This window comes from Spinacia oleracea, chromosome 4 (assembly GCF_020520425.1).
Source record: "Spinacia oleracea cultivar Varoflay chromosome 4, BTI_SOV_V1, whole genome shotgun sequence".
NCBI lineage: Eukaryota > Viridiplantae > Streptophyta > Magnoliopsida > Caryophyllales > Amaranthaceae > Spinacia > Spinacia oleracea.
The window spans coordinates 56,101,249-56,113,836 of record NC_079490.1 but is presented as its reverse complement, the minus strand read 5'-3'; the positions used below and the strand labels follow the sequence as shown (position 1 = coordinate 56,113,836).

Sequence of the window (12,588 nt, the reverse complement as noted above, 5' to 3'; positions counted from 1 at the left end):
AGTTAGACCCTAAAGGTCCCTAAGCCATCAAGCTCTTCAGCGAGGCTTCAAAAAAAAACAACAGCAGCAAAACGAGTCTCTTAGCAGACCCACGGATCTGAAGAACGCGAAAAGCTAAAAGAGAAAATGCCTTAGCCAAATCCATGGATTTGGCAACAAAGGAAAGCTAAAAGTACTTCAGTAGAGCAAAGAAAGTAAAACAAAAGAAGCAGTCATTTTTTATTCAAAAGTTGGGGGAAACGAGTACAATCATACCAACTACAACTCGGCACAGCGAGCAATCCTCAAAAATTGAAAAATAACTAGAAGCTAAATCGGCAGCCATCAACAGATACATATCGGCCTACCGAAGTACTAAAAGAAAGCAAAAAGAAATTATTGAAGTACGACGCAGCACCGAGGCAAAAGGGGGAAAGTCAGCGCAAGTTCGGAGGCCCTCAACTGGAACCAACCGACTCTGAAGAAGACGACTGCCCGAATTCCTAAGGGACTTCACCAACAGGTCCCTGAGGAGATACCTTCGGGGAAGCAGCCGCAGTGGTGTCACCTTCCGAGGCGACCTTCCGAGCTTGCTGCCCCTTGTCATCTTTTTCACGCTCCTTGGCAGCGTCATCCCTATCAGCCTGGCATTCCACCTGGTTGTCCTCAGCCTCGAGCCACTTGGGCACATTCTCGGCCCACTTAAAATCAGGATGCCCTCCCAGTACATATCCTGGCATTGATCTCCAGTATACATCTGAGCCTTCTGCTCCTCAAGCTCACGAACCTGCTCCTTCAGACGCTTGACGTCATCCTCAAGAACGGGAACTCGATCAGTAAAGGCTTGGAGCGTTATGTTGCCCTCCCGAAGCTCCACAATGGTGGTGTCCCTCTTGTGAAGCTTGGCCTCGAGGTCAGCTCTCTCTTCGGCACTCTTCTTCGCTTCGGCAGCATGCTTTAGCGCATCCTCCTCCACTTGGAAAGTCAAAACGCCAACCTCCTTGCCGATCTGAAGCAAGGCATCCCCACCTTCCTTGGTAAAACCTCTCGCCTCGCTTTCGCAAGCTCGGAGACGAGAAAGCTGAACTTTCGATCAATATTGGGGATGTCCCGAGCATAGAGCTCTTCAAACTTGTGGAGCCGCCTCTCATCATGAAGCTGACATACGGCAGCGAAAGAGCTCCAATATGCAGACTGAGAGAAGGTGAAGTTAGAGGAAACGAAGAAAGGAAAGCGATAAACGAAAATAAACACGCACACATTACCTCATTCAGATGATACTGAGCCATCTTTGTCGGGTGGTTCGCCACCTCCCCAGGAACGCGAAACTACGGGATCCCGCGAAGAAAATTCTCATGGGCAGCTTCAGGACCGACTAAAGAACCCACGTGAGCCAAGGGGTCCTCACCCAACACAGCAGTGCGAGCATAGCGAGCCATGGTCTCCCGAACTTCCAACGGAATCCTCTTCAAAGGAACGTCCGCGTAAGGGTCACCGTGGACCAACCCTTCCAACACAGAAGTGGAAGTCGAGCCCAAGGTCTCACGGGCCCTCTTAACCCCGCGACCTTCGGAGGGTCCACCTTCAGTGAGCTGGAAAGAAGAAGGCTGCTCAGCACCTTCGGCAGTAGAGGTTTGGTTCTCCGCGGCCTCAGAATCAGAGATCTCCACCACTACCTTAGGTGGAGTCTGAGGGTCCTCTCCCATACCATCAGCAGCAGCTTCCTCAAAAGCAGGACCCTCGGCGGGAACCATAAGAATGTCTGCCTCGACTTGCTCCACCTCGTGGGTAATGTCCTCAACGAACACTTCCGTTGGAGTCAAGGGCTTCAGCGGCGAGGGAACATCAGTCTCCTCGGCCAAAGGTTGGTCCACGGGATCATTAGTCACCAGCACAGCGACACTCTTTAACCTTTGGCCAGGAAAAGGAATGAAACGACACAAATTCTCAGGTGGACCCATCTCCTTCTCTTTCCGAGCAAGATACCGCTCTCCTGCTTCAGCGAGACTTGGATCCGAGGCAACAACCTGTTGAATCCTCTCCTTAGTCAAAAAAGGCCGTTGGCTCAGAAACTCGAGAACCTCGGGGCGGGGGGTTACCTTAGAGAAGAGCAAAGACTTCTTCTTCTTTTTCTTTGGGGACCTCTCCCCCGAAACCGACTTCCCTTTCCGAGAAGCTTCTTCCTCCGAAGATTTCCGCTTCTTTAACCTCCGCGACTCCTAGAAAAGGTAGGAGTGAGAAAGCAGGTAAAAAAGAATGAGGAAGATGAAGGAGAAAGAACAACGCTTACCTCGGGAAGGGCAAAAGAAGGAGGAGATGAGGCAGATGAAACAACTGGAGCAGTAACTGTCACCTCGGGACCCTGCAACAAAGGGAAGAAAATGAATCTCCATCCCAACAGTAAACACCTCATATCCGAAAAGATGAAACAAGAGGGTTACCGGATCAGAAGTAGTTACCAGCTCAGGTAGAACAGTCTGTCTCGGAACTGCTTCTCCAGGACGATCGGCAGACTAAGGATCAGCTCGGACGTCGTCAAGATGAGCCAAGGCGTGATCCGAAAATTTGTAGCTATCTAGCCTCGGCTGCCGAGGGTTACTCGCCTTGAAATCGTAAGGAGGGCAGCTATCAAGAATCTCCCCACCTTCCAACTTGTACCCCAATTTCTTAGGGTCAATAGCAGCCTCGCCGTACGCTGCAACAAAAGAAGGAAAAGTCAGATACAGGCAAAGCCAAGGAGAGGCAAATACCTCAGCTGAAGCACGATCTCAGCACGAGAAATCTCACCCCTATCATAGATCCGACTGAGACCGGCAGCAGCGAGGAGAGCCTCCTGAGTGATATAATGGAAATTAGGAAGCCAATGCAAAGGCTCCCTAGTCGTTTTCGCTCGGAACCACTCCAGAAGAGCAACATGATCCGGATTCCCCAGATCGATCGGGCCAACCCTAGACATCTCCGGATCCACCCTGACAAACCACTTTGGTGGCGCATAATAATGGGGATGCTTTGGATCCACGGGCACCCACACTAGAAGCCACTGCTTCTTTCAGTTGTGAACCAAAGACACATAAGGGAACGCAGTCAGATACTGCGAGTCGCTCTTCCGAAGCCGCTTGTTGGTAATGGTCCACCAACCATGTTGGGCATTCTGATTCCTCCCGAGCTCATGTATCTCCTTGAAAACCTCGAGAGATGGGGGATAACCCAGAAAATCGCATGTCCAGCGATAAGAGATAATATGACGCATCGACTTCGGCGTCAACTGCGCCAAAGAAATGTTATACTCCTCCAACACTCGGGAAACGAACGGATCCAAAGGAAACTGAAGCCCATAATCAAAGTAATGGAGATACACAGCAATTAAACCTGGGGGCGGCCTCGTCACCCGAGCATGCTTCTGAAGCGGAAGCTCACACCAGTAGCCCAAGGCATATTGAATGCCATAAAGATCCTCGGCGAGCCGGTGATAATGCCCTCGACGAGCTTCAACTAACCACTCCCCCTCAACGGCTGTGCCGTCGGGACCAGCAATCTCACTCGGATCATCAAAGAGAGCCGCAAGTTTACCCTCAGGGTCCGCCTCCTCCCACCGCCTCGGGAAGAAAGGGCGAATAGGAAAACGACCAGTAACGCCGGTTCCATGGCTCGGCCCAGCACGAGCCCCACTCCCTGAGCGCTCTTCGGCCTTAGAAGAAGTTTTCGCCGATCTATCCTCGGAACCACTAGACGAGGATACCACACCTTTTTCTTCTTCCATCTTCCCCCAGCCATGGCAAAAACTCCAAAGAAAGAGGAGTGCCGAAATACGAAGAACTGGAGAGTAAAAAAGAGAAAACAAGAAACAAATTACCTTCCTCGGAGCGGAAATCGCCGACAAGTCGAATGGAGCAAAGACCCAAAGCTGATTCTTGACAAATTCGCAAAGATCTAAAGAAAACTCACAAGAGAAACCACCGGAATTCTGGGAGGACTTGAGAAAGGTTTTGGCGAATAAAGTTTTGAACGAGGATTTGGATCGAGTATTTATAGGCCACCACTCAGTGAAACTGCCTAACTTCCACCTTGTTCTGGACCGTTCGATCGACGCCACACACGGAGCATCCATTTGACACCTGTCCCACTAGTGCATGGTTCCAACGCCCCCTTTTTGAAAAAAAAGAGAGGGAAAACTTTCCAACTTCTGATTTACGGAAACCCGCCCATTTATTCCTAAATGGACCGGGTCTGGGGGGCATGTTGTTTGGGCTCCCAATTGAATATCAATTGGGCCACTAAGTCCAAAGCCCAATGGCTCAATACAGCAACATCAAACCCACAAACACTCCAAAGGCTGACTAGCCAGCAAGGCCCAAGGCCCACCAAACAATAAATGACCTATGTGGTCATTTATTACACAAACACTATAAATAGGCCGCCAGGGCTCACATACCAAGGTACGTCCAATTTATCGTCTTAAGACTACTCTTCTAGAGACCTTCTCTCTAGAATCCGAGCATCGTTCTTACTTAGGCATCGGAGGGGCTTTCCTCGGAAACACCCCCGAGGCTAGTAACTTGTCTATTGTGCAGGTGAATTCGGACACGACACATTCAAGATAGCAAGATCTTCAACACACAAAGGGCCTTCATTCGAAGCCCATTGTTCCATCCACTTCAACACCGGAACATATATATATTGCTGATTTTTAAACATTTTGCAAATATGTTTACCATCATCCTATTCGTGGGTTATAATAGTGCCAATGCCTGTTCATTTATCCATTAGTTTTGCTTGTGGGGAGTTAAGTAACTAATTTAATTAATAAGTCACTATATAATTTTCATGTGCTATTGTGTGTCTGATTTTTTATTTTTTATTTTTTATTTATCTTCTTTGAAACTATGAACTATCTACTGAAATATGTAGTACAATGGAAAAGTTGGTACGGAGAATATGTTTTAACTGTTAATCAACTAAGACATGTCTGATTGTCTTCTAATAGTAGTAATATCAAAAGGCATCCTACTGCGACTTTGAATGCGTCTTATAGTTCCTAATATACCAATGCGCACCCGCCTTAGTCGAGTCTGAAGCCAGGCGATACCGTCATTCTATTTTTAAGACCAAAAATCATTCTTCTTGGTTATTTTTGTGAGTATATGATGCTTCAACTTTGACTGTGTTTTGGGGTGGTTTTAAGTTGAAGCATTTTATGTAAGTCGTTAGATGTTATTCAGATGGAATTTAAGTCTAAATTGGCAATACTTTGATGACTTCACTTAAATAGTAACCATAAAGACCTAGACAAATTCATATTTTCTAATTAAATATGTAAACTTGCATATATAAAATCACACACTTTGTAAAAGATATTAAAGGTTAAATCCACCATTTATATAATCAAAGTATTTAGTTAAATTTTGAATCTGGTGAGAAGATTGTATCTGGTTTGAGCAGCTTTGAAACATCTAGTAGTCTTTAGGCTCTCAATAAAATTGGTTTTTTGGGTGTTTTGTTTACCCTGATGGTCTTTTGTTTTGATATGTGTTTGTTCCTGGTCAGCTTAATAATTAGTATGACTTATTAGGAATGAAGTGTTAGTCTGCTAGATGGTGTTATGTCAAGTGTTTTGTTAGCAAGCAGAATTTTGGCTTGGTCTGTTCAACTCATTCAACTCGTTTTGTATGTCTGCAAACTTGTAAAATAAGTGTAAATGCAGTCGTAGTAAATGCATACCAATCTACAAAACAAGGTACATATTAATCTAATTACACTAACTTTTTTTATATTATTATTATATTGCCTCAATGTTCCAGTAATTAGTTGATATCAATTCCTACGCTTCCTATTGGAATTTGTATATCCTCAATAGTGCTATTTTGGAATACGTATAAATGATCAAAATTCAGGTTCATCTAATCCTAACTGAAAATAAGAACTTCATTTCCAGTTTTAATGAAGATTAGTTATGTATAATATTGAATAATTGTATTTGAATTGAGTTGAATAATATGAAGGTTTAAACAAGTATTGATTGTTGATTTACCCTTCCAGTTGGCTAAGTTATGAGGGATGTGATTCTTGGCTTACCTGGACCTTAGGCTCATCATAATCTATACTACCAAAATTGGTTGTCTTTCTGAAAGTGTTTCTGCTTACAGTTAATTGTGAAGTTGTCTACAATATATAAAAGTATTAACTACTCTGATTGCGACCCTTTCTCCGAGTCATCTTTAGGATCGGGTTTCTTCGAGTGTGGTTCATGTCAAATTAAATTGTCCCTAAATTTCATAGATATCTGATTTATGAGCTATTTTATATGTCAAACTTTTGAGTTAATGGTTGATTGGTCGTCCATTTTTATATAGGTAAGTGCACCAATTCCTATTTGCACCTTTGAAGACCGAAGAGCGTGTAATGTATTTGGTTGCCCTGATCCACTCTATTGAAGGTATTTTGTGCTTGTATTTTCAAACTTTTATGGCTATAATTGTGTGCACTTCCGTTTACAAGTCATTGTTTAACTTCCTTTTCCCCCCGCTTTTCACATTTTCTTTTCATTGTAAACACTCTCTTCCCCCTGTTTCAGTGTTGCCAGCAGATTAGTTTCACAATTCTTGTTATGATCCACTGTTGTTGTTGCTGCTGATCTGTTTCCAGCACATCAGAAGCAGCAAATAAGATCATCTGGCAACAGATCAACAGCGGCATCAGATAAGATCAGCAATTGTGATTCTGATCTGTTGTTGCTTCCGATCTACTGTGCGAGCTCAATGTTTTTGCTCGCTCTATTAAATCTCTTTCTTTCTCTCGTTCTGTCTTTGATTTGCTCTGCATTTGAGTTTTGGTTAATAAAAAAACTGACTAATGGTTTTCTTGTTTTGTGAAGAATCTTTCAATATTGAGAATGATCAAGTGAAGAAAGATATATTTCTAAAAGGTGTGGGCATAAGATTCAGGGATTTGAAATCCAAGTTCGTGAGTGGTTGGATCACTAAAAAGAGACAAAGATTTGGAAGAAACAACTATCAAGGAAAACGAAGAAGAGAAAAATGAAAGCGAAAAGAAGCAAGCAAATAGATCAAGACTATGGGAAATCAGTGAAGGTAAATGATTTCAATTGTTATATATTTTCATTAGTTGTTATTAGCTCAAAAACTTGCCTTTGTCTTACATACATTTTATTTGTGTGATTCCAAGTGTGCACAACAAACCGACAATACCAAGTGAGGCTTCTACGTGATGAAGTTCATGCACGATATAGTCACAAGTTGTACGGAAGTCGAAGATCTTGAAAAGGTACACATTATGTAATAACTATGTATAACTTGACCAAAGTGGGTGAGAATGAGTCTTATAAATGTTAAACTAAGTCTAATAAACATGTAGGGGTTTAAAGTACTTAGTTAGGTTCATTAGTTGAAAGTTAGAAACGAAATAAGCCATTCTAGTCAAAATGTGACCTGTAATGATCAAACGAGCCTTATATGTGCATAAGTTGACCAAATTAGGAGAGAATTAGTCTTTGAAACATAAAACTAAGCATATAAAACATTTACATGGTATAAAATACTTACTTAGGTTCATCAGATGAAAGTTAGGAGCGAAATAAGCCATTTTAGTCAACATATGACTTATAATGCACAAACTAGCCTTAAATGTGTATAACTTAATCAAAGTAGGTAAAATTACGTCTTAGAAACATTAAAATAAGTCTAATAAACATGTAAAGGTTTTAATTAAAATACTTATTTAGCTTATTAGTTAAAAGTTGAGACCGAAATAATCCATTTTAGTCAAACTGTGACCTATAATGATAAAACGAGACTTAAATGTGATTAACTTGACCAAAATAGGTGAGAATGAGCCTTTTAAACATAAAATAAGTATATTAAACATGTATTGGGTTTAAAATACTCATTTAGGTTTATTAGTTGAAAGTTGGGACCGAAATAATTCATTTTAGTCAAAATATGACCTATAATGATCAAACGAGTCTTATATGTGCATAACTTGACTAACATAAGTGAGAATGAATTCATGAAACATGAAACTAAGTATATATTAAACATCTAAAGGGTTTAAAATACTTGTTTAGGTTCATTGGTTGAAAGTTGGAACCGAAATAAGTCATTTTAGTCAAAATGTGACCTATAATGATCAAACGAGTCTTAAATGTGCATAACTTAACCAAAGTAGGTGAGAATGAGTATATGAAACATAAAACTAAGTATGTTTAACATGTAAAGGGTTTAAAATACTTATTTAAGTTCATTAGTTGAAAGTTAGGAGCGAAATAAGCCATTTTAGTCTAACTTTAATAAATAAACGAGCCTTAAATGTACATAACTTGAGAAAAGTAGGAGATAATGAGTCTCTGGAACATAAATCTAAGTGTATTAAGCATGTAAAGCATTTTAAATACTTATTTAAGTTCATTAGTTGAAAGTTAGGACCGAAATAAACCATTTTAGTCAAAATGTGACCTATAATGATCAAACGAGCCTTAAATGTGTATAACTTGAGAATGAGTTTTAGAAAAATTAAAATAAGTCTAATAAACATGTAGAAGGTTTAAAATGCTTATTTAGATTCATTCGTTCAAAATTGGGAGCGAAATAAGCCATTTTAATCAAAATACGACCTATAATAAACAAACTAGCTTTAAATGTGCATAACTTCTCCAAAGTAGGTGATAGTGAGTCTTAGAAACATTAAAATAAGTCTAATAATCATGTAAAGGGTTTTTAATACTTACTTAGGTTCATTAGTTTAAAGTTGGGAATAAAATAAGCCATTTTAGTCAAAATATGGCATATAATGATTAAATGAGCCTTAAATGTGTATAACTTGTCCAAAGTAGGTGAGAGAATGAGTATTTGAAAGTTAAAACTAAGTATATTTGACATGTAAAAGGTTTAAAATACTTAATTAAGTTCATTTGTTAAAAGTTAGGATCGAAATAAGTCATTTTAGTCAAAATTTAACCTATAATGATCAAACGAGCCATAAATGTGTATAACTTGACCAAAGTAGGTGAGAATAAGTCTTTGAAACATTATACTAAGTATAATGAACATGTAAATGGTTTCACATACTTTTTTAGGTTCATTGGTTGAAAGTTGGAACCGAAATAAGCCATTTTAGTCAAAATATGAACTATAATGAACAAACGAGCCTTAAATGTGCATAACATGACCAAAGTAGGTGAGAATGAGTGTATGAAACATAAAACTAAGGGGGCGTTTGGTTGGGGGTTTTCAGGAAAGGGAATGGGAATGGACTGATATCATTCCCTTTGTTATTGTTTGGTTGGCATGTTTCACCATTCCCTTTACCCAATTTCATTTTTGGGTTACCCCAAAAACCTTCTACACTGATTCCCCACCCCCCCTAGACTTTTCCATTCCCATTCCCCCAACACTTCTAAAAAAACATTTACCACCTTATAACACCCAAAGTCACCTGAACCACCACCCCATGACCCCACCACACCCCACAAAACCACCCCCACCACCCGACACCACCACCCTAAACCCACCAGCACTACCCGAAAACACCCCCTTACCCACCCGAAACCACCCCATGACCCCACCACCACCCCGCGAAACCACCCCTTGACCCACCCCCACCACCCGAAACCACTACATGACTCGAAACCACCACCCCTTACCCACCCCCCACCACCCGAAACTACCCCCTGATCCACCCCCACCACCCGAAACTACCCCCTGATCCACTCCCACCACCCGAAACCACCCCATGACCCGAAACCACCCCCCACCACCACCACCCCAAATTCCACCCCAACCCTAAAAAATTGAAGAAAAAACAAGATTTAGAATGAAATTACCTTTTTTTTATGCAATTTATGTCTTGAAATGGTCAAATTCGGCTATGGAATCTTCAGATCTGAGGATTTCATAGTCGAATTAGAACATTTAAACATCAAATTCATCCATAAAATTGTGAGAAAATAAGATTAGAGGGAGGGGGTGCATGGTGGCGGAGGGTGCTGAGCAAGAGAAGGTGGTTGGGTGGGCTGCGGAGGGAGGGTGCGCGGCGGAGGGTGCGCGGCGGAGGGAGGGTGAGCGGCGGAGGGAGGGAGGGAGCAAGGGAGGGTGGGCGGAGGAGGGAGGGAGCAAGGGAGCAAGGGAGGGAGAAGATGAATGGAAAATGAAAAATACATCCCAAACAACATTTTAAATCAAAGGGTTTCATTCCCATTCCCCTTCTATCCCATTCTTGATTTCATTCCGTTTACCCTGTGTGAACCAAACGCCCCCTAAGTATATTAAACATCTAAAGGGTTTAAAATACTTATTTAGGTTCATTTGTTGAAAGTTGGAATAAAAATAAGCCATTCTAGTCAAAATGTGACCTATAATGATAAAACGAGCCTTAAATGTGTATAAGTTGACCAAAGTAGGTGAGAATAAGTCTTTGAAATATTATACTAAGTCTAATGAAGATGTAAATGGTTTCAAATACTTATTTAAGTTCATTAGTTGTAAGTTAGGAGCGAAATAAGCCATTTTAGTCAGAATATGAACTATAATGAACAAACGAGCCTTAAATGTGCATAACATGACCAATGTAGGTGAGAATGAGTGTTTGAAACATAAAACTAAGTATATTAAACATCCAAAGGGTTTAAAATACTTATTTAGGTTCATTGGTTGAAAGTTAGGAGAGAAATAAACCATTTTTATTATTATAAGGTTCATTATTTCATTGTTGTGAGCAAATTATGTCTTAATTTATTATACCATACAATATTTATAATATAACTAACATATTTATTTTCTTGATGGTCAATCTTCTTTAGGTATTCAACAATCCGAGGGAGAGACCTTTTACCATTGAGTAGATAAATGAAGTTCGAGAGAAGTTGGCAAACTTCAATACTATTTATTGTCTTTGATATTATCTTGTAGTGAATTTTAGATTATGGATGCTAGTTTTAATTGGATTGTAATGTAATCAATTTTTATATTTACAATTACATACTATTCAATTTAATTATCTATATAATTGGATACTTTTTTTATGTGATGTATGGAGGTTAACTAGTGGGCGTGGTCTAATTGTATAATATATGTAGCGGGGATATCAGTTATATAACAAATTTCTAGATCAAGTGCGGCTCATTTATATATCAAGTGCGGCTCTTTTTTATGCTTGTGCTGCCCATTTTTATGTCAAGTGCGGGCTAATTTCCAAAATTGGCAGCACCAAATTTGTCAAGTGCGGGCTCAAATCCAAAATTGGCAGCACAAACTTTGTCAAGTGCGGGCTCATATTGCAAAATTGGCAGCACCAAATTTGTCAAGTGCGGGCTCATTTTGTAAATTGGCAGCACTTGAAGCATCAAGTGCTGCCAATATTTTGGCAGCACTTGAGAAACATCAAGTGCGGGCAAGCCATGTGCTGCACGTGTAAAAGCCCACACTTAACCCCTTAAAATGAGCCCGCACTTAACCCCTTAAAATGAGCCCGCACTTGAGCTTTTTTCCTCTAGTGTATTATAATAATATAATTGGTATTCCAAGTAAAACTATTATAAGATTTTCTATATTGGTTATCAGAAATTGTCTATAAAGATTTTTCATTGGATAAAAATAATAAATGATCTAATTAAGGAAATTTTTTGAACGTATTCGTACTCACTATATGACACAATTTCTAAACGAAACTTGATAGTACTTACAATTAATCATTATTTATGTTATAAGAGAGGCAAATCAGAGAGCGACATTTGTCATCTCTACATCGATTTGCCTTTCTTTAGTATATTATGGAGTATATAGATTAAAATTAAGAAACTTATTAACATGAATAAATAAGTAATTCGTAGTATAATAGATTTTACTACCATAAGTAATTAGAAAATTTTAGGTAAAATATGTAGAAAGTATATTAATTATTTTACCATAGGTTAGTTACCAATATTATAAAAGGGGCAAATCAGAGTGCCATTTATCAGCGAGTACATCAATTTGCCTCTCTTTTAGTATAATACTCTATATATAGATGTTTGTTAAAAATCGACAAAAATATAAGTCAATTGTTTAGCCTAAAATATTTGGAGGAGCTTTTTGAAATAGAGAGGACTACGTACTCCCATATCATTTTTCTTGTTTAATATTTCTTCCATTTTTTTGGATAAACCACTTTATTTTTACGGTTGATAGTAAATAAGTTCAACCATTAATATCTTAAATTATCAATTAGTAAAAATTATTTAAAAATGGTAGTATTATGTAAGTATTTAGACAAATCCAACTAAATTATATGGAATACATGACTATGTTCATCATAAAGTATTAATACTCACAAAAAAAATATAAAAATTAGAGGTATGTGTGAATATATTAGCTAATGTAAAAGTCAAATAGTTGCATCTAAGAAATTTAGGAATTGAGTAGTAAAGTAGTAGATGTATTGGATTATATAAGTGTTGCTCATTCTTAAAGAAGTTACACCATTTTTTCAGAGTAGTAAAATATTACTATCAATGGCGGTGATGATTATCAAATTTAGTTGCTAAATATACGTACTACGATAAAATAGTACAACCGATGATGGTTACAATTATTGCATATAGTTGTTAAAATATTATAGACT

At 39.4% G+C, this 12,588-nt stretch overlaps 1 long non-coding RNA gene across 1 annotated transcript; it reads left to right on the top strand.

Annotated features, from left to right (window-relative positions):
• The first annotated feature begins 6,397 nt into the window (after nucleotides 1-6,397).
• Nucleotides 6,398-10,983, top strand: LOC110793261 (uncharacterized). The gene is made up of 4 exons (XR_002534652.2): nucleotides 6,398-6,412; nucleotides 6,851-7,067; nucleotides 7,162-7,260; nucleotides 10,790-10,983. It is a non-coding gene; the product is annotated as an uncharacterized lncRNA (long non-coding RNA).
• The last annotated feature ends 1,605 nt before the right edge of the window (nucleotides 10,984-12,588 follow it).